The following is a 22,526-nucleotide window of genomic DNA, read 5'->3' on the forward strand; positions in this document are numbered from 1 at the left end:
CATTTTTTTTTTCTTATTGGTTTTTCTTTTTAATTGAGCCATTGATATATAATTCATCTACCATATAATTCACTCATTTAAAGTGTACAATTCAGTGGCTTTTATTATATTCACAGAATTGTAAACCATCCCCGCCATTTAATTTTTAAAGTTTTACTATTTTTTTTTTTATTGTTAAATCATAGCTGTGTACATTAGTGCAATCAAGGGATACAATGTGCTGGTTTCATATACAATCTGAAATATTCTCATCAAACTGTTCCACGTACCCTTCATGGCATTTTCTTAGTTATTGTATGTAGACATTTGTATTCTGCCTTTAGTAAGTTTCGCCTGTACCCAGTCTAAGATGCACCGTAGGTGTGGCCCCACCCATTACCCTCCCTCCACCGTAACCTCCCCCCTCCCTTCCTGTTCCTTGGCCCTTTCCCCATAGTCTTCTGGTATAGTTGGGTTATAGCCTTCATGTGAAAGCTATAAATTAGCTTCATAGTAGGGCTGAGTACATTGGATACTTTTTCTTCCATTCCTGAGATACTTTGCTAAGAAGAATATGTTCCAGCTCCATCCATGTAAACATGAAAGAGGTAAAGTCTCCATCTTTCTTTAAGGCTGCATAATAATCCATGGTATACATGTACCACAATTTGCTAGTCCATTCGTGGGTCGATGGGCACTTGGGCTTCTTCCATGACTTAGCAATTATGAATTGGGTGGCAATAAACATTCCAGTATAGATGTCTTTGTTATGTTGTGATTTTGGGTCTTCTGGGTATAAACCTTGTAAAGGAATTATAGGATGGAATGGCAGGTCTACTTTTAGGTCTCTAAGTATTCTCCAAACATCCTTACAAAAGAAACATATTAGTGTGCATTCCCACCAGCCTTTTTTCTCCACATCCATGCCAACATCTCTGGTTTTGGGATCTTGTTATGTGGGCTACTCTTACTGGGGTTAGGTGATATCTCAAAGTCGTTTTGATTTGCATTTCTCTGATGAATAAGGATGATGAGCTTTTTTTTCATGTGTTTGTAGATCATACATCTGTCTTCTTTAGAGAATTTTCTCTTCAAGTCCCTTGCCCACACTGAGATGGGATCACTTGTTCTTTTCTTGCTAATACGTTTGAGTTCTCCGTGGATTCTGGTTATTAAACTTTCATCGGAGGTATAAACTGCAAATATTTTCTCCCATTCTGAGGGGTGTCTGCTTGCTTTACTTACTACGTTCTTGGCTGTGCAGAAGCTTTTTAGTTTGATCAGGTCCCAGTAATGTATTTTTGATACTGCTTCAATTGCCTGGGGAGTCCTCCTCATAAAATATTCACCCAGGCCGATTCCTTCAAGAGTTTTCCCTGCACTTTCTTCAAGTACTTTTATAATTTCATGTCTTAAGCTTAAATCTTTTATCCAGTGAGAGTCTATCTTAGTTAATGGTGAAAGGTGCGGGTCCAGTTTCAATCTTTTACAGATCACCAGTCAGTTCACCCAGCAGCATTTGTTAAATAGGGAATCTTTTCCCCATTGAATGTTTTTAATTGGCTTGTCAAAGATCAAATAACAGTAAGTAGCTGGATTTATCTCCTGGTTCTCTATTCTGTTCCAGACATCTACTTCTCTGTTTTTGTGCCAGTACCACGAGGTTTTGATCACCCTTGATTTATAGTACAGTCTCAGGTCTAGTAGCGTGATTCCTCCTGCTTTGTTTTTATTGCTGAGTAATGTTTTGGCTATTCGAGGTTTTTTCTGATTCCACATAAAACAAAGTATAACAATGGAGCTTTAATAGGAATTGCATTAAAATTATATATTGCTTTGGGTAGTATAGACATTTTAACAATGTTGATTCTTCCCAGCCATGAGCGTGGTATGTTTTTCCATTTGTTAACATCTTCAGCTATTTCTTTTCTTAAAGTTTCATAGTTCTCTTTGTAGACATATTTCACATCCTTTGTTAGGTATACTCCCAAGTATTTCATCTTCTTTGGCCCTACAGTGAAAGGAATAGAGTCCTTGACTGTTTTTTCGACTTGGTTATTGTTGGTATATATGAAGGCTACAGATTTATGGGAGTTGATTTTGTAGCCTGAGACATTGCTGTATTTCTTGATCACTTCTAAAAGTTTTGTAGTAGAATCCCTAGTGTTTTCCAGATATACAATCATATCATCTGCGAAGAGTGATGGTTTGATGTCTTCTGACCCTATGTGGATACCCTTGATCACCTTTTCTTCCCTAGTTGCAATGGCTAAAACTTCCATTACAATGTTAAAGAGCAATGGAGACAATGGGCAACCTTGCCTTGTTCCTGATCTAAGTGGAAATAATTTCAATTTAACTCCATTCAATACATTATTGGCTGTGGGTTTGCTATAGATGGCCTCTATTAGTTTAAGAGATGTCCCTTCATACAAATTTTCTTAAGTGTTCTGATCATGAAGCGATGCTGGATATTATCAAAAGCTTTTTCTGCATCAATTGAAAGATTCATATGGTCCTTATTTTTTAGTTTATGTGCTGAATTACATTTATAGATTTATGTATATTGAACCAGCCTTGAGAGCCTGGGATAAATCCCACTTGGTCATGGTGTATAATTTTTTTGATGTGTTGTTGGATTCTGTTTGTTAGGATCTTATTGAGTATTTCAGCATCAATATTCATTAGTGATATTGGTGTATAATTTTCTTTTCTTGTTGGGTCTTTCCCTGGTTTGGGGATCAAGGTGATGTTTGCTTCATAGAATGAGTTAGGTAATAGTCCTTCTTTTTCTATATTTTGGAAGAGGGTTAGTAGTATAGGTACTAGTTATTCTTTAAAGGTTTGGTAGAATTCTGATGTAAAGGCATCTGGTCCTGGGCTTTTCTTTTTAGGGAGATTTTGTATAGTTGATGCTATTTCAGAACTTGATTAGGCCTGTTCAACATTTCCACTTTGTTCTGGCTAAGTCTTGGTAGGTGGTGTACTTCCAAGTATTGGTCGATTTCCTTCAGATTTTCATATTTCTGAAAATAAAGTTTCTTGTAATATTCATTAAGGATTTTTTGAATTTCTGAGGGGCCTGTTGTTATTTCATCTTTACCATTTCTGATTGATGAAATGAGAGATTTTTCTCTTTTTTTCCTGGTTAGGTTGGCCAAAGGTTTATCTATTTTATTGATCTTTTAAAAAAACCAACTTTTGGATTTATTGATCTGTTGTATAATTCTTTTGTTTTCAATTTCATTTAATTCTGCTCTGATTTTGGTTATTTCTTTTCTTCTGCTGGGTTTGGAGTTGGAATGTTCTTCCTTCTCCAGTTGCTTGAGATATCCCATTAAGCTATTAACTTCCTCTCTTTCCGTTTTCTTGAGGAAGGCTTGTAGTGCTATAAATTTCCCTCTTAGGACTGCCTTTGCAGTATCACAGAGGTTCTGATAATTTGTGTCTTAATTGTTGTTTTATTCCAAAAATTTGGTGATTTCCTTCTTAATCTCATTTATAACCCATCTATCCTTCAGCATAAGGTTATTTAGCTTTCATGTTTTTGTATGGGTATGCAGATTCCTGTTGTTATTGAGTTCAACTTTTATTCCATGATGGTCTGAGAAGATGCAAGGAATAATTTATATCTTTTTAAATTTGCTGAGGTTAGATTTGTGGCCTAGGATGTGGTCAATTTTGGAGTATGTTCCGTGGGCTGATGAGAAGAATGTGTATTCAGTTTTGTTGGGATGAAATGTTCTGTATATTTCTGTTAAGTCTAGATGTTGAATGGTTACGTTTAAATCTAAAATTTCTTTGCTTAGCTTCTTCTTGGAGGATCTATCTAGCACTGCAAAAGGAGTGTTAAATTCTCCAACTACTATGGAACTGGAGGAAATCAAGTTGCTCATGTCTGTTAGAGTTTCTCTTGTAAATTGAGGTGCATTCTGGTTGGATGCATAAATATTAATAATTGAAATCTCATCATATTGAGTATTATCTTTAACAAATATGAAGCGTCCATCCTTATCCTTCCTTATTTCAGTTGGTTTAAAGCCTATTGCATCTGCGAATAGGATTGCAATGCCTACTTTTTTCTGCTTTCCATTTGCCTGGAGTATAGATGACCATCCCTTCGCCTTGAGTCTGTATTTGTCTTTTAATGTAAGATGCGATTCTTGTATGCAGCAGATATCTGGCTTGAGTTTTTGTATCCAGTCAGCCAACTTGTGCCTCTTTAGAGGACAATTTAAACCATTCACATTAATTGAGGCTATCGATAAGCCTTTTGAGAGTCTGGTGGATATTTTTAATCCTTTTCTGACTGTGGAAGTTGAAATTTGATCAAAATTTTCTAGGTGGGTTTACTTTTGTGGTGGATCATTACTCTGGTCTTTATGGAGGATAGGTCTGAGAAAGTCCTTGAGAGGTAGTTTAGTTATGGCAAATTTCTTCAACATGTGAATGTCATTGAAGTATTTAATTTCTCCATCATAAATGAAACTCAGTTTAGCTGGGTACAGGATCGTGGGTTGAAAGTTATTTTGTTTTAGGAGATTAAAAGTCGATGACCATCCTCTTCTAGCTTGAAAGGTTTCAGCAGAGAGATCTGCAGTTATTCTAATATTCTTGCCCTTGTAGGTGATGGTTTTCTTTCCTCTGGTTGCTTTCAGAATTTTCTCCTTCATATTAACTTTAGTGAAATTGATTATGATGTGTCTGGGGGATGTCTTATTTGGGTTGAGTCATGCTAGAGTTCTGAAACTGTCTGCTATCTGAATTTCAGAATCTCTTGGCATGTCTGGAAATTTCTCCTTCATAATCTCATAGAGAAGAGACTCTGCCTTCTGAAGCCACTTTCGGGGATCCCTATAAGATGAATATTGGTTTTCTTCCAATTATCCCAGAGCTCTCTGAGAGAGTGTTTTTGCCCTCCATTTCTCTTCCTCTTTGCGAGTTTGGGAGTGTTTGAAAGCTTTGTCTTCAGTGTCAGAAATCCTTTCTTCTGCTTGCTCCATTCTCTTACTGAGGGATTCTACTGTGTTTCTCAGATCTTTGAGGGCTGCAACTTCTTGTCTCAATGTGTCAAAATCTTTGGTCATTTGGTCTTTGAATTTGTTGAATTCTTAAGATATCTTTTGGGTTACTGTTTGGGATTCTAATTCAATCTTATTTGCTATCCAGATTCTGAATTCGATTTCTGACATCTCAGCTATTTGTTTGTGCATGGGATCTTGTGCTGTGTCTGCCCATTGATCCTTGCGGGGAGTTGATCTAATCTGATTATTCATATTGTCAGAGTTTTTCTGTTGATTTTACCTCATGATTGTTTTTCACCATTGCCTCTGGCTGTCCTCAGAGTTGGGGAGGTGTCTCTCCAAGATTAGACCCCAGCAGGATCACTCTATTGTTGCCAGACCTTTGTAGGGAGTGACCCTGTGTAGTTCCTTTGGGGCTGTCCCAGCCAGGGAGTTCTGGTTGTGGAAGCATCTCTGGAGTGTGACACACCCAGATCCAGCAACAGGGCGGAGGGTGGTACACACGTTTCTGGGAATGCGTGGTGCCCAGTGACTTTGGCACAGAGGGTCCAAGGCTCCAGCAGTCTCTGGACAGGAGAAGGGCTCCGTGCATAGGCAGGGAGAGCTCCAGAGAGTGCCCGGTTACCAGGGTCCCTGGCCAGACCAGCGGGCTGGTGTGGCAACAGGGAGGGTACAGGAAGGAGGACGCGGGGTTGCGTGGCTCCTGCAGTTCCTGGTCAGGGCGTGTGGAGGCCTGGCGGGTGCGGGGTCACGGGTCAATGGGTCATGGCACACCTCTTACCGAGGTCCAGGCAGGCGCCCATCACAGTTGCGGCGCAGCTCTTACGGAGTTCCCTGCGGCGCAGCATATTCTCTACATTTTTACTGAGAAATTGTGTGAGTGTATTTTTGTTGCCTAGGTAATAAGACAGCTTTGCTTTGGCTTCTTGGATGTGCAGCAATAGTACAGAATGGATGGCAATAAACAGCTAAGTGTGGTTGGTGCATTGAAACATTGTGGGAAGACTTTCAGCTTTACTCTTGCTTATTTATTGTCTGTGCTATTTCCATTAATATCATATTATTATAAAATTACATACTTAAATATGATCTTTTTTTAATGAAAACTGGAAATTTTCAAATAGTCTTTATAGTATAGAAGAGTTTATCTTTCTAGCAGAAACGAGAATAACCAGTTTTTCTGGAAGACCTTAATTATAGTCATTCCTTTTATGCAGTGATGTTTAAACACAATAGTATTATAATTATATGCATAATGAGCTATATCTTGATGTCAACACATGGATTATAAACCCTTCTATTTGAATTATATGCTAGTTCAAATGAACTAAATCATTTTAGATTGGATAGTTAAAAAGATTCATGAGACAGAAGGCACTTTATAATGACCGCCAATGGCAGCACATTTTCCAGCATTTGTTGACCACTCATCAATTAGAGATTATCTGTATGGGGATGGCTGCATGGAGCGGTGTGTGAATATACCTTTATGTGAATGTGCATGAACTGGATGGATATGCAGCTGGCACATTCAAGTCTTTGGCAAAGAAAATGAATATGCATGACTGATGGCTCTAATGAAGGCTTCCTTGCTATTTTATTGAAGAGATGACTCATTCCCTGAGCACCTCTTTTGCTGCTATGGCTCAAGTGAGTCAATGTAGCCAAAAGAACTTGGGAGACATTTTTCTAGTATGACTATGTGTATTTGTACAACAATGTCATATATTTTTGTATATTTCTATTTCTCCAGGCTTTCTTGTCAATGAAAGAGAGGTTCATTCTGCTTTCAAGCATAAGAAATTACCTGGCACACATCACAGCAACCTTCCCAAAGAGTAGTATTGATAGATTATGCCAATGTTTGGTAATATCAATGCAAATTGATTGATGAACCCAGTGAATTAAAGCCTTAATGTAAATTTGGACTTAAACTCTTATTGGTAGTTCTTCAAGGAATAGATACAAGCTCCTATGTCTCCTGAGAGTAAAATTTGCAATTCTAAGAAAATGAACCAAGTCTTACTTATCATTCCTGCTCTGTTTTCTGATGTCATCCTAGTTCTTTAGCTTGATTGTCAAATAAGCATCTGGAATCTGCAGATCATCCTTTGTGAGGATTACTCGGTTGGTTCTCACATCTTTGTTTCTTCCTCTGAAGTGTCTCCCTCAGGCCCTCAGCTCCTCAGCAGCCCACACTGCGCGCCCCCTGCGAGTCCCCCTGATTGCTCCCTGTCCGCCCCTCCCCTCCTGCCTCTATACTTACACTGCCTATCCCATCTTTTCTCCTTAACTCCTTCCCTTCTTTTCTGCCTTCCTTCCTCTATCTATCCAGAAACATTTATTGAGATTTTTACTGAAATGTTTTAACCAAGCTGAGTGCACACTACCTGATATGAAGCAGGCATTTGATAAACATTTGTGAAGCAAACAGGCAAATAATCTGTGTACATGTTAGAAGGGTTGTCTGAGCATCAGTGCGAAGGCTAAGGGGCAGGTAATATTTTTACTCACCTGCTGCATCCCTGCGGGCAGGAGGTGATGGCAGATACCTGGGGGAGAGATGGAGGAGGGAGATGAAAGGAGAAGAAGTCTCCTGGTAAAAGGAAGAGGACTTAGAGCCTGACTTGTTGGGAAATAGCAGCTACAGTGAAGCACTGTAATTCTTTTGTGATGGTGAAGTGTCTCCTCTCCTCAGAGCTTTTGCTATGTATCAAGTTGTTTGTTTTCTTATTTTTCTACTTTAAGAGTTCTTCACCAGATCTACAATTTGTGGATATTTTCTTCCCATCTCTGGCTTGTCTTCTTATTCTCTGAATGTTGTCTTTCACAGAGAAAAAGTTTTAAATTTTGATAAAGTCAGATTTTTCTGTTATGGATCATACTTTAGGTGTATTTCTAAAAACTCTTTGCAAAAATAAAGGTCACACAGATTTTCCTCCTGTATTTTCTTCTAGAAGTTTTGTAGTTTCGTGTTCTTTTGTAACACATAGCTTGTAATCTTTCTTGAGCTAGTGTTTGCACATGAGGTGAGGTTTGTTTATGGATGTCTAATTTTTCCATTTGTCGAAAAGGCTTTCATTTTTCTTTTTTTTTTTTTTGGAAGGTTAACTTCTTTTTTCAGATTTATATGAGGATATAAATGATTAGTAACAATGTTTGTATTTGTTAGGGTTTTCATTTTTTTTTTTAATGAGACAGAGTCTCATTTTGTCGCCCTTGGTAGAGTGCCCTGGCATCACATTGCTCACAGCAACCTCCAACCCCTGGGCTTAGGTGATTCTCTTGCCTTAGCCTACCGAGCAGCTGGGACAACAGGTGCCCGCCACAATGCCTGGCTATTTTTTTATTATTATTATTGTTGTTATTGTAGTTTGGCCGGGGCTGAGTTTGAACTCGCCACCCTCAGTATATGGGGCCGGTGCCCCACCCACTGAGCCACAGGTGCTGCCCAGGGTTTTCATTTCTTTTTTTTTTTTTGTAGAGACAGAGTCTCACTCTATGGCCCTCGGTAGAGTGCCGTGGCCTCACACAGCTCACAGCAACCTCCAACTCCTGGGCTTAGGCGATTCTCCTACCTCAGCCTCCCGAGTAGCTGGGACTACAGGCGCCCGCCACAACGCCCGGCTATTTTTTGGTTGCAGTTTGGCCGGGGCTGGGTTTGAACCCGCCACCCTCGGTATATGGGGCCGGCGCCCTACTGACTGAGCCACAGGCGCCGCCCGGGGGTTTTCATTTCTTAATTGAGTTGCTTCTGTACCTTTGACTGTATTTGTGTGCGTCTATTCATACTGCTGCCCTCCCCAGCCAGCACCATCAGGGAAGCTTCCTCAGGATTCTCACATGCCTGATAGGATCTGTGGGGAGCAGTACTGCCAGAGTGCAAACCCTCTTCTTCTGCATCCCTTCAGACTTCACTCCTTTTGATAGCCCACATTTAGCCTTTGTCGATATGTAAAAAAAAAAAAAAAAATTTTAGCTGAATCTTCTTATCAGCTCCTGTCAGACCCATAGTATTTGCTCTAGGTAAGCAAATGCTGGGCCCTGCGGACACTTTCCTCTCCCCAGATTCATCTTGGTTCCTCGATCTTCAACTTCAGTGATCTTATAGGTTCAAGAAAAGTTGTTAATTTGCTATTTGTTGAGCTTTTTTCATGTTGTGAGGGAGAGAATGATGCCTTCCCTATCTCCAAGCTAAAACCAAATATCGCATGGATATTTTTGAGAGTTGAAAATCTCAGTGGTTTTGATGTTTCCACCATCTCACTGATAGCAACTCAGGCTATTTTGCCCTTTAGCCTCCCTTGTTGCAGGAATCAGGCTTCCCTGAAGCTCTTTGCTGGCAGAATTTTATTCAAACCTTTCTGGACAACTCCAAGCATTGACAGTTGACAATGGAAATTGTGTGGTTTTCTGCTGTTCTCTTCCGTGGTAGTGTATATCTGCTCTAATTTAAGTTGGTTCTTGTTATTTCTGAACTAAGTATGAATCTCTGTGCCACACTGGTTTTTACTATTGGGTACGTGTTAAATAAGGGTGGTGCCGATCTTAATGATAATTGCCATAAACATTCATCACTTTTACAATCGCCAAAGATATATTTCCCCAGGGTTAACCTTAACTCTTCTGTCTTCTAATCTGAACATGAGCTTTGTTTAGGTTATAGACATTATTCTTCTCAGGAATAGATCTATTTTGTCTTTTTTTTAACGCCAAGCAATTTCTAGTCATAGCATAGTAATACAAGGGCAGTCCAAAAAGTATCCAGCCATTTATGTCTCTATTTTTCACCATATGCCACTGAAGGGTTACTTCATTTCAAAAAGGTATGACTATCAATGTCTTAATATTCAATAGTGAACATGCTGGTAATGAATACCATTCATCTAACCTGCTACCAGTGGAGATTTAGTTTTAAATTATTAAATAGAAGATGCATATAGCTAAACAATAGTTTTTACACATAAGGTGATCTGAGACATTGTGTTGTTAAGTAGTGACATGAAGTAAATTTATCTATCTATTTATCAATTGATTGATTGATTGATTTGAGACAGAGTCTCACTTTGTAGCCCGAGATAGAATGCCTTGGTGTCACAGCTCATAGCAACCTCAAACTCCTTCTGCCTCAGCCTCCTGAGTAGCTGAGACTACACAAGTCCATCACAATGCCTGGCTAATTTTTTCTATTTTTAGTAAAGATAGGAGTCTCTCTCAGGCTCAGGCTGGTCTCGAACTCCTGAGCTCAAGCAATCCTCCCACCAGAGTGCTAGGATTATAGGCATGGGCCACTGCACCAACCATCAATTTATTTTTAAATAACTGAGTTTGATAAAAAAGGATCAGAGAAATATGAAAATTTGCTTTTTATTGCTTGAGGCATTCTCATTTGCAAAATCATTTCAGACTGAAGTCCATCTATTGCTATGTAAGGATATGGTATAATTTTTTTAGTATTGATATGTTTGAGTATATACAACCAGTATACATGTATTTCCTTTTGTGAAGTCATCCTCTTATCTACTGGGTTTTCTGATAGACACAAACAGAAAATAACCATAATTTGAATGATCTTTTAATAATTGCTAGACAATTCGGAAGCTAATGAAAGGCTTTCTTCCTAGCATGCCCATTAATACAATATTTAGAATAATAGGAATAGAACTAGCTGAATTTTTAATGAAAAGTAGTTGTAAATATTTAAGTGTTATTTGGAAATTAGGGACATCTGGGCTCTTAAAGGTTTCCTGTCACTTTCTGTGGTTAGGTAAAAGGTGGCTGGTTAAATATGTAGTTCTAGGAAGAGAATTATGTGCCTCATGGCTGTAGATAAAATTACGGATTATTCACTTATTAATGGACAGTAGAATCTCCCAGAAGAGAGCATAAAAGAGTTTGGCTCCACCAAGAGTGGCTAATTGACACTTAACTCCCTCATGTCTTTGCTCATTTACTAAAGCAACCAGGTCATTATTAAATTCCTGTAAACTTCTTAGGCTCAAAAAAGCCAAAGGCATTGTTGATAAACCAGAGTATAACACTGACTATCAAAAATCATTGGTAATTGCCAAACTATAATCTTTTTGAAAGGGAAAATGCTTCTTATTTATATCAAAATAAGGATCTCTGTGAGGTTCTGGATATGCAGTGTATCCCCCAAAATTGTGAGTTGTGCAAATCGCAAATGCAATGATCCAATTTTCCCACTCTAGCTGGCCATGGGCTGATTCACCTCGGAGAATAATGCAGACGTGTTGGTTATGTCCTTAGCTATGCAAAGCTTTTTAACTTGATCAGGTCCCATTTATTTACTTTTCTTGTTGCTGCAATTGCGACATGAACACTACATTTCCCCAAGAAGACAGAGGAATGGCTAACAAAAGATCCTCATCGTCCCCTAATCATCAGAGAAGTGCAAATCAAAACCACTCTGAGATAGCACCTAACCCCAGTGAGAATGGCCCATATCAAAAGGTCCCAAAGTTGCAGATGCTGATGGGGGTAGGGAGAGAGGGGTCCTCTAATGCAGTGTTGGTGGGATTGCAAACTAGTACAGCCTTTTTGGAAAGAAGTATGGCGAATCCTCAAAGAAGTAAAAGTAAACCTCCCATTTGGCCCTGCAATCCTCGTCCTAGGTATCTACCCAGAAAAAAAAAAAAATTTACCATAAGGACATTTGTACTCAAATGTTTCCAGCAGCTCAATTTGCAAGTACAAAGACATGGAAACAACCCAAGAGCCCAACAACTCCCAAATGGATAAACTGTGATGTATGTACACCCCGGGATACTATTCATCCATAAAAAAGGGGGAGAATTTGCATCCTCTGCATTTATCTGGAAGGATTTGGAGAACATTTTCCTAAGTAAAGTATCTCAAGAATGGAAAAGCAAGCACCCCAGTACTCAGTACTAATCCAAAAACAGAAGAGTAACAACTGCCGGCCCACATGAAAGAAAAACATAATTAAATTCAAGAAGGTGGGGGTGGGCTCAATGACTTCCCACCTTTTGGGTACAATGTAGGTAGGGGTAAACTTCTCAACTCAACTGCAACACAGACTTTGGACTTACCAACACAAACAGTGTAACCTAATCATATGAATCTCATATTAATTCTTTAAAAAATGCTAATTTCAGTTTTTCTTAAAAGGCAGGAAAATAATAGTTTAGATTTAAAAGGTCTTCTCTTTTGATTCCTGTATATACATGGACCTCACTTATGTTAATAAAATGTTTAAGCAAAAAAAGATGACAATTTCAGTAAGAATTTGAAAACAGTATTTCATTTTAAAAATCAGGGCGGTTCCATCTGATGTAATCAACCGTGAATTCTTTTATACAGAATAAATATTTTTTTCCACCCTGAATTGTGCTTCATAATATATCCTGCTTTTTTTATTTTTGGAAAGGAACAGATGATCCCTAAATTAGTAATAATAGTAATAAAATAATAGATTGTTACATTCATAATCAGTAATTATGTAGTCACCAAATAAGTGGCTAGTATCTAGGGAACAAGCAATTATGTGAACTGTGATTACTAAAGAAGTAATTATGATGGAAGATAAGCCTCTCTTAGTTGTGTGTTTGTGTGTGTGTGTGTTTTTGTTTTGTTTTTTGACTAGCATTTATAACACAGCCTCTAATCCACAGAGAATGTTTGTTTTAGGTCTAAGAGAATTTGCATCTGTGAGGCACAGTGTAGAACATTCATGGATTTGACATTTCAGTTTCAACTCTTCATTAGCCTCTTCACTAGCTTTGAAGCACCATGGCTTCCTGTAGCTTCCTCGGGGCCTTCATTTGGTTCCCGTGCTGCAGTGTTTCTCTGCAGGACTCCAGATTGCCTTGGTCACACACACACAGGTCTCTTGTTAGTGGGAGAATCTTTGCACCCAGGACCAAGAGAAAAGAATGCCTGCTGTTCACAGCAAGGCAGCTAAGGAAACGCAGGGAACATGTGGACACACTAGCAGTCGGGGAGAGTACAGACTGATGTTCTTTAGCAAATTTGACAATTCTCAGAATTCTCAGAGCAAAAACCTGTGACTAGTAAGGGACATTTAATGAACTCTTTTGACTGTGAATAATCGAGTTGTATAGTGTTCTCAGGAATCTGACCAACTAGCCTCTCAAGATATGATAAAAGAACGTTACTTTTGAGATAATAGCGTTAAAAAATTCTAATTAGCAAAAATTCTGTATTTGGATATATGTCAATGTTGTTTTTGTTTTCTATCTGTCTCTGTTTGGGGATGTTTTATGTTTTCTTAGCCCATTGATAATTCCGTGTGTATGTTCCTTCTGCACACACAAAGCAAGCAAGAGTTGTGGTAGACACAGAGAAATGAAGATAAGGGAGGCCGGGGCACCAGCTGTTCAAATCAAAAGTTACCAGGAGGTCTTGAATTTCCTTTATCTACTTGGAAATTTAAGAGCTTTCCTTTAGAGAGTGTGTTCTTTTATGCATTTTCCACTGAAGACAAAAATTAGAAGAACTTTTATCTAGTCCTGCATAGAAATCTGTTAAAGTCACATTGTTAATTTTGTTTGAGAAAGACAGATTTTTAAGTAGACACTTGGGTTTCAGTTCATAGGAACTTACAAGACTGTACACTTCAGTTACATCTAGAATTAAATCTATGGGACACTTCTTACAATTCATCTTTAAAGTTGTTTTTTAGTGTTTCATGAAAAACAAACATGTTTTTTGTTTTGCTCTTCTTAGGCTAAATCATGAAATCAGTTTGATTTGATTTCTTCTTTTTTTTTTTTTTTGAAACAGAGTCTCAAGCTGTCAACCTCCATAGAATGCCTTCATGTCATAGCCCACAGCAACCTCCAATCTTAGGCTCAAGCAATCTTCTTGCCTCAGTTTTTCTATTTTTGGCTGGTCTCAAACCTGTGAGCTCAAGCAATCTACCTGCCTTGGCCTCCCAGAGTGCTAGGATTATAGGCGTGAGCCACTGTGCTTGGCATGATTTGATTTATTCTTAATTTTCCTTTAGAAAGGTAGAAATTGAATTTATCAAAAACATAATTACTTATCTCCCCTAAAAAAAAAAAAAAAAAGCAACTTCACAACTTGAAGACCATTCTTTTTTTTTTTTTTTGAGACAGACTCTTACTTTGTTGCCCTCCGTAGAGTGCCATAGTGTCATAACTCAGAACAACCTCAAACTCTTGGGCTTAAGTGATTCTCTTGCCCCAGCCTCCCAAGTGACTGGGACCACAGGTGCCTACCACAATGCCTGACTATTTGGTTGTTGTTGTCATTGTTGTTTGGTAGGCCTGGGCTGGATTCGAACCCGCCAGCCCTGGTGTATGTGGCCGGCGCCCTAGCTGTTGAGCTACAGGTGCCGAGCCTCCAAGACCATTTTTAATAATCGTCCGCAATTTGTTCAAAGTAATCCTTAGAGATTAAAAGAAGTAAGAATAAGACTCCAATTTGAAAATATGCCATTTTCTAAGGCAGTCAAGTAGTTGAACAGACCCTGCCTCATGAATCCTTTAAGTTTAAAGATGGGAGCATTTTTTGAAGTATCTCTTTTAAAAACAGAAACATTGAATTCCTGATATCACCCAATCTATAAAAGATTGGTATCTATAGAAGAGTAGAAAGAAATGCTTACGAGTTTTGGGGTCTAGAGTCAAATTGCTAGAGTTTAAATCCCTGTTCAACCACTTTTTAGATAAGCGACAAAATTGTGACAATACTTAGTAATTACATGGGTTGAGTATCTTACTTAACCTTGAAAAGGTTTCCCCACCTATAAGATGGCACTAATACTATTAAAAACCTACTGATAGAATTGTTGGGAGGGTTAAACAAGATAATGCAAGTTAAAGGCCTTAATACAGAATCTAGCTCATAGCAAGGGTTCAATTAAAGTCTCTTATTATTTAGTCAACTAAAGAATGTGGAGTGATGGCTCGCTGCTAGGTGATAGGATGTACAAATCTCTTTTGCCATCTTGATTGGTGACTAGAAATCTAAACACACCAATGTAACCAAGGCCCATGGAGTCCTGGATTCCTGAGTTGAAGAGTCAATTATGATTTCAACAAAATAAGGACTTCTGTTAAACTTAGTTTATTTCAGTTTTTCTTCCTGAGAATGAGCATATCTGGGTATTAATAGATACTTAGTAAAAGAGGCTAGCATAATCTGTAAAAGGTAGAGTTTAGTTGACAATCTTTTTTAAACTTCTTTTCAAAGATGCAGTTGTTCTGAAGCTTCTTAAGAGATGTCTGCTGAGACACAGTGGGCATATGAGTACATGTAGCCTTGCTTAATGACCAAGAAACTTTCTGAGAAATGCATCGTTAGGTGATTTTGTTGTGTGAACACCACAGAGGTGCCTACCACACCTAGGCAGTCTAGCCTACTACACACATAGGCTGTATGGGATAGCCCATAGATCCCAGACTAAAAACCCATCTAGTATGTTACTGATGGAATGTGGAAGGCAGTTGTAACTCCATGGTAAATATTATGTATCTAAACACATCTAAGTTACCACGTATGATGGCTCATGGCTGTAATCCCAGCAATTTGGGAGCTTGAGGTGAGAGGATCACTTAAAACCAAGAGTTTGAGACTAGCCTGTGAGCAACAGGCTGGGCTTGATGGCAGGTACCTGTACTCCGAGCTACTCAGGAGGCTAAGGCAGGAGGATTACCTGAGCCCAGGCGTTTGAGGCTGCAGGGAGCTATGATCACATCACTGCACTCCAGCCTGGGTGACAAAGTGAACCCTGTCTCTAAAAAATAAAAAAGTCAACATGTCTAAACATAGAAAAGATAATGGGGGCTAGAATGTCAGTGAGTGATAGGAATTCCCCAGCACCACTCTAACTTCACGGGACCATCGTGGAGCATGTGATCTGTCATGTATGGAAACGCTGTCCGCTGGTCCTTGGCTGTATTTATGTTTGTTAGTATTTATTTCCTGTTCACTATAAAGTCTCCTTTCTGCCACCACTTGCTTGTGATTCAGTCTATGCTGAGCATGTATTGTTTCGGGTCTTATATTAGGAAAAGGAAAAGGAAGCAGCCCTGAGTGTCCGCGTAGCCTAAAAACCTGCGTGTTATATTTCAACTAATGAAAACCAGATTCCTTATTTCGTAGAGAACTTTGGTCTCGTCAGTCAGAGAGGTATTCCTGAATCATGGCCAAAATTCTAGGAGGGAAAGAATCACCGACTCCCTTGTCCAGAGACAAACCTAAGGGGAGTGTATTACTAGACCAAGCCAGCCTGAAATAGATTGGCTTTAATCTGTATCTATATTTAAAACCTTTGGGGATGAATTTTTATTAGACCGTGTTCACCAACGGAGCCCAGGCAGGTTTCTCCTCCAGGCCTGTGTGCACACTTTGCTTTGCCTCAGGACACGGGAGGGGCTGGAGGGGCTGAGCTGGGCGGAAGGATGACTTTTGAGCACTTTGCTCAGCAGGTGGAACTTTCTGGGCCCTGCGGTACAGGGTGAGTAATTCCTGGGCTTCAGTGACTTGCAGTGAGAGAAGGGCAATTGCTTGCCAATGGCACAGCTATATGATGAGGACAAGAAATATTTCTCCTCAAAAGGTGTGAAGTAGAGAAAGAGGCCCCATTTAATTCAACAATTCTTTATCACAGTGTTTCCGGAACTTTTCCTAACTTGTCCCAGACACTCTTTACAAAGGCAGATTCCCGGGCCCACTGCTGAACTGGGAATCAGACACGGGGCAGATGGGCCCCTGAATTTATACTTCTAAGAAGAACTCAGCCAATTCTGTGATCGTGAAAGTTCAGGAGACACGGCCTTGTGAATGGCTTAAATAAAAAGAAGAGAATAAAAATGTGTGTGAAAAGGAATAATCATTTTTGAAAGGTGACACGGGATGGGCTGAAACAGAATGACAGGGGCCTTCACATGTTGTTAAAGTAGGTTGTGGTCCAGACAGCGGCAGCAGTTGCTGACCGCTGGGATCCAGAGCTGCTCATGGAGACGCTAACACAATGCGCAAACTCGACTCATCGGAACATTGTTACCTTTGAAGATACTGAAAATTATGATTTTTCAATCTTTAAAAAAATGTAGCATAAGATTAGCCTTTTCCCTCCCTCTACCAACAATCTCATGAGGACTAATCTCATTCATATCAATCTTTGTCAGCAAAGGGCTTCCACACAGAACTGAAATGCAGTGGGATTGTCTGGGTTGCAGGGGGCCTGTTTTTCCTAACCGTTATAGTCGTGCAGTTGGCCTGAGTCTGCAGCTCTGTGCCTTTGGGCCTGGGGGAATGCATGGGATTCAGAGGAATCCTTGGGTGTGTTGTTGGCTAGTTCCCGACAGTCTTCCACACACCCCTCCTCCAGCCACCCTGGACCCTCGCAGCTCTGTACCTGCTCAGACTGCCCTACCCACCCCAAGTCCCATGACCATTCTGGAACACCTGTCATGGCATGGTCTGTATGCTTGTAATGTCTCTGGTCACTTAGATTTTATCTGAAACCAGATCTGTGGCCTTAGGCTATTAGTCCTTCTTTACATTTTGGCCTTTCGAGTCCTTCTGTGTCCAGGACCTGACTTTTACTAAAGGCCGTGAGGTGCTAGGGACCTGCCCCCACTTCTCATAGGTGACCACCGAGAAGGTGCTGGGCCTCTGGCTCCAATGTCTAAGGAAACAGTCAGTAAAAAGTCCTCCCCCTTAGAGCGGCTGTGTTTCCATGTCCAGTTCCTCCTTCATCCCTCTCACCTCCTTTTTCTGTCTCTATCTCCCTGTCTCTTGCTCTCTTTCTATACAATTCTCATAAAGTCCCTTAACTTTGTTGAAGCCCTGTGTTCTCCATTCCACGCAGCACTCTAGTCCAAAGCGACTCGAAACATAAACCCAGTAAGTGAGGTTTAAAATAAAAAAAAAGTCACTAATAAACATGAATTTGATGTTTCGTCAATTATTGAAAATTAATGTCTGTCTTATGCAATTTTTATATACTTGTTTATTTTTCATTTAAGCAGAAAAAATACGTACTAGTGTATTGAAAGCAAGTCCAACCTCTTCCACACTGAATCAAAATTAATCTGAAATACAGAGCCTTGTGCATCGCTGAGACCAACATTAGGGGAGAATTCTGGATTTTTCTGTTACCAGTTATATCAAACCATGATAGCTGGTACTGTGATGGGCCAGAACAGCAGGTGTCCCCCCAGTGGGCCTTTTTTTCATCTCTGCTCCTTCCTCCTTCCCCTCTGTGAGGTGACTGAGTACAGTGGAGATGGCAGTGTGAGGGTCCCAGGGGACGTCTAAGAAATCCTGAGATGAACACATTCGAATGGATTGGACTGGGTTAGTCTGCACTTGCCCCTTCCCCACAAACCACCAAACTGTGCTGCCTGAAGCAAACAGCCTGATTTCTTTGTCTCTCTTTCTCCTTTGTAACTCTAACTTTTACACGAAGACCAATCCTATGGAGAGTTTTTAAGCTTCTGCGGTCCTGGTTCCCTTTTCAGGTCTTAGCACTGTGGTTCCTTGGTTTTCTGTTTTCTCCAGGCTTCTTCCTCCCCAGGTCTTCCCACCACTCCCATCACGTGCAGTCTCCTCGCCCTCCTTTCCAGCACAATTGCAGGGGCATCTCCCACGCAGCCGTCAGCCTCCCTGTGCCCTGGCCTCTGTCCTCTCCACTGAGCTTGGCACTTCTGCCATGGCCCATCTTTAGAGCTGCTTTCTGGGGGGGCCCGGGGACCTCACAGGCCCTCAGTTGAGCTTCTAGGTCTGTGACTGCACTCACCTTCCCAACCGGGCCCTTCAGGAGCAAGTTATTTGAGTTTTCCTCACTGCAGTGATTAACAAAAGCTGCTCTCCTGCAGAGACAAGTATCCTCATGCTAGAAGTAAACTTCAGAATACAGGGCCCAGGGAGCTTGAGTGGGAGATTGGAGCTGGTCTGTATGATTTCCTCAGGACCTCCTGGGGCAGGAATACTCCCACCCACTTCAGGTCCCCTGAACTCTAGCCACACAGACCAGCAGTGTGCTGGTGGGGGGATGGGAGGGGTCTCTGAATGTGAGCTAGCAGGACAGAGGCTGTGACCACCCACCAGGCCACTGTGCATTCCAGCCCACACATTTCACAGCGGCTTAGGATGTGGAGCCTGTCCCCTCTTCTCCTGGGACCCTGCCGCAGCCTCCTCTAGCATCTAGCCCCAGATCACAGAGCTCCCTCTGGGTCTCCCTCCCGTCTACTGGGCGGCCTGTGCCCTGGGCACCTTGTAGTACTCACTGGTGGTCCAGCCCTGCTCATCTGGGACTGCCCTCTTTCCTAGCAAGTGATGAAATGCCAGATCTGATTTCTCTGATGATACAGGGAAAGAGTGGTGCCTTAGCCCCCATGGGGTGGTCTGGCTCTCCTGCAAATTGAGATTGGTGCCTCCACCAGCCACCGAAAGGACATGCCTTTTGGCCATGTAGACGACTCTGGAGGACTGTTGTCAGTTGCCCATGAACCTGACTGAACGTGAGAGGCTGGTCTTCTCGCTCTGGAGTCTTCAGGGAAATCTCAGTGCTGACCCACTTAGGGAAACTCACAGGAGAGGCAAATAAGTGTCCCTCTGTCCAGCCGGGCTTCAGGTTCAGGCTCCTTCCTCCAAGGGTTTCTGAGTCATCTTTCTGCAGCTGCCTGATGGTACCAATCAGTTCTAGAAAGAGACTCCATGTGCTTTAAGTCAGTGGTCTTCAAACTGGTATGAACATTCCTTTGGGAAAAAAAAATCACTGCTCTCAAGGGTGGGACCAGAGTGTGGGACCAGAGTTTTGCCATCAATTGCTTCATAGGCATTGTCCTATAATGAAATTACTGTACACAGCTGTCTCTTCCCACTCAGCCTTTCACAGTCTTCTCTCACTCTATGAAAGAGAGACATACCAATTTGGAGTCATCCTATAATCCCGAGGGAGCGAAAACCTGCCAGGTGTCAAACAAAGGATTGATTCAAAGATGGTTATTAAAAGAAATCAGTGCTGTTAATGAGTGGGTAACAATCTGTGGCTCACAAGCCCTTTTACCAGCTAGCTCTTAATAAAAGTGAAGAAGGACTTAATCGAGTTGTCAGATGAGAGATGAGTAAAATTACATTTTATGATAGATGACTATGTGATTTGGGGCATGTAATTTGAGAAGAGAACAGTGAACTGAGCAGATCAAAAAACTCTTTCCAGTCCCATCTATTTGCATGAACAAGGTTTTTTAGTGTTTAATTCTAAAAAAAAAAAAAGGAAGGAGAAGGAACAGAATTGATCCTGACCACTGCCCTGAGCAATGTATCATTTTCACACCCAACTATAAAAACTAATTAAGAAAAAAAGCATGTTCACCTCATAATTAGATGAATACATCATCAAATCTTACCCTTCCTGTTAATTGTCTTTCAAATCTATAACACGTTTCTGTTTATGTTTTTGATCAGCCGTACACTAGTAATAGTGTTTGATACGTAGTAGTATCTTGTAAGAGACGGTTTCCTCCTGCTCCTTTGTAGTAATTGTGGTGGCCCCCACTTAAACATGTGGTTATGCTTTTACTAAGGATTTGAATCTGGGCCTTAAATTTTCACAGTTGAGTGTCTCTAAGGCATTGCATTGTGTTCTTACAACCGTTAAAAAATTCAATCAGATTCTGAGTTTTCAAGAATACATATTACATAAGGATCAAGACAAGGTTTGCTTAAATAATGTAAGTGTTGAAAACTTCAGGAAACAACTGAATTTATCAAATAAAAGAAAGTATGAGAAGGAAAAGGACTATTAATGTCTAGATTACTATTCTCTTAAAGGAGCAAGAATGAATTAGAAAGATGAAGAATGAAATAGAATTCTTTTTTTTTTTTTTTTTAGAGACAGAGTCTCACTTTTGTCGCCTTCGGTGGAGTGCTGTGGTGTCATAGCTCATGGCAACCTCCAGCTCTTGGGCTTAGGTGATTCTCTTGCCTCAGCCTCCTGAGTAGCTGGGACTACAGGCGCCCGCCACAATGCCCGGCTATTTTTTTGTTGCAGTCTGGCTAGGGCCAGGTTCGAACCTGCCACCCATGGTATATGGGGCCAGCGTCCTACTCACTGAGCCACAGGCGCTGCCTGAAATAGAATTATTTAGGGCAGCAAAACATGGAAGGAATGAAGGGGAGCCCCCTTTTCCTTCAGGGTTCCCCAGTGTCTGGCACTGCGCTTTCACGTGGTGAGTACTCTATGTTTGGGCCTAGAAGGAGAAAGTTAGTGTGAGCCCAATGGGGGGCACTGGGCTGTCTCCTCTATAGCAGTGCCAGGCGCCCTTGTGAGGTGAGTAACTAGTAACACAACCCGTAATAGAGACACGGTGTATGGAGGGAACATAGATTCAGATCCCCTCATTATAAGCTGTTAGCTTTGGATATTGGTAGGGAAAACGCTGTCCCTGATGGCTTACACAGCAGTCTGAGGTGCTACGATAGTGCCACTGATGCTTCAGGGTAATAAATTAAAAGATGTGACAACTTCTGATAATTCCGTTCAACCATCATCTCAGCCATGTTCATATATTTATAGTCTGATTCTCTATGGCTCTGCGACTCTTAATGGGGTGCCTCCACACACTTCCGTATTAGGTAATGACATTCTGGGTGCGTTGATGCCATCTACAAAGGACCATTCTTGACGACAGCAACTGTTAACAAGCTGTATGCAAAAAATACTTTTTGCTAATGTGTAGACAAAAGGTATTCACTTTGTGATATCTCTAATGTGATTAAATGAATAGGTCAAATAGCTTCTTATGAGTTTATATTTTAAACTTTAAAATGGAAGTTCGCCAACACCAAAGAACTGACGTCAGCTAAATTTTTAAAAATGAGGTCTTATGACTAAAATTCTAATTAAAGTTCTATTAAAACATTTTTAAAGCTTTGCCTAATTTTATAGTGCTCCTAAGAATCCTGATACTTTGAGAGAATATGAATGCCTAACAAAAAGTATCTGCTCTGGCCAAATAAAGTATTTTAATGAAAATCAAAGGTTTTGCTTAATTGACAATGTCAAGCTCTAGTACTCCTGATGTGCTTTTCATGTAATATTGGGATAGCTGTGTTCTGGCTGCCGTTGGTTCTAATACAGCAGCTCATAAATGAAGAGTGAAAATTCTCCACCTGTTACACGTCAGCGAGGTTGGGTTCCATGGCCTGAGATGAGGTCATGTGCTATCTACACTATCCTAATGGCAAGTTTATCAAAGTAATGATCATAACTCTCATTTACTCTGTCTTGGTAACCTAGTCTGATGCCAAATCTAAAAGACTTCTTCATGAACTTCAATAATCCTTTAATAGAATTTGGTATAGATCAGCAGTCTGCAACTCTTTTTTGTCACCGGGGGAGGGTGGGGTGGGGGGAGGAGCAGTTTCATGGAAGACGATTTTTCCACAGACCAGGATGGAGGCAATAGGTTCTTGTAAAGAGCACAGTGGAGATCCCTCACATGCACAATTTACAGTAGGGTCTGTGCTCCTTTGAAA

At 40.6% G+C, this 22,526-nt stretch overlaps 1 protein-coding gene across 1 annotated transcript in view; it reads left to right on the plus strand.

The window, feature by feature from the left end:
• The window catches only part of XKR4 (XK related 4), a 438,409-nt gene that overhangs the window by 86,192 nt on the left and 329,691 nt on the right, over positions 1 to 22,526 (plus strand). The window lies entirely within an intron of this gene.

This window comes from Nycticebus coucang, chromosome 13, assembly GCF_027406575.1.
Source record: "Nycticebus coucang isolate mNycCou1 chromosome 13, mNycCou1.pri, whole genome shotgun sequence".
NCBI classification, from domain to species: domain Eukaryota; kingdom Metazoa; phylum Chordata; class Mammalia; order Primates; family Lorisidae; genus Nycticebus; species Nycticebus coucang.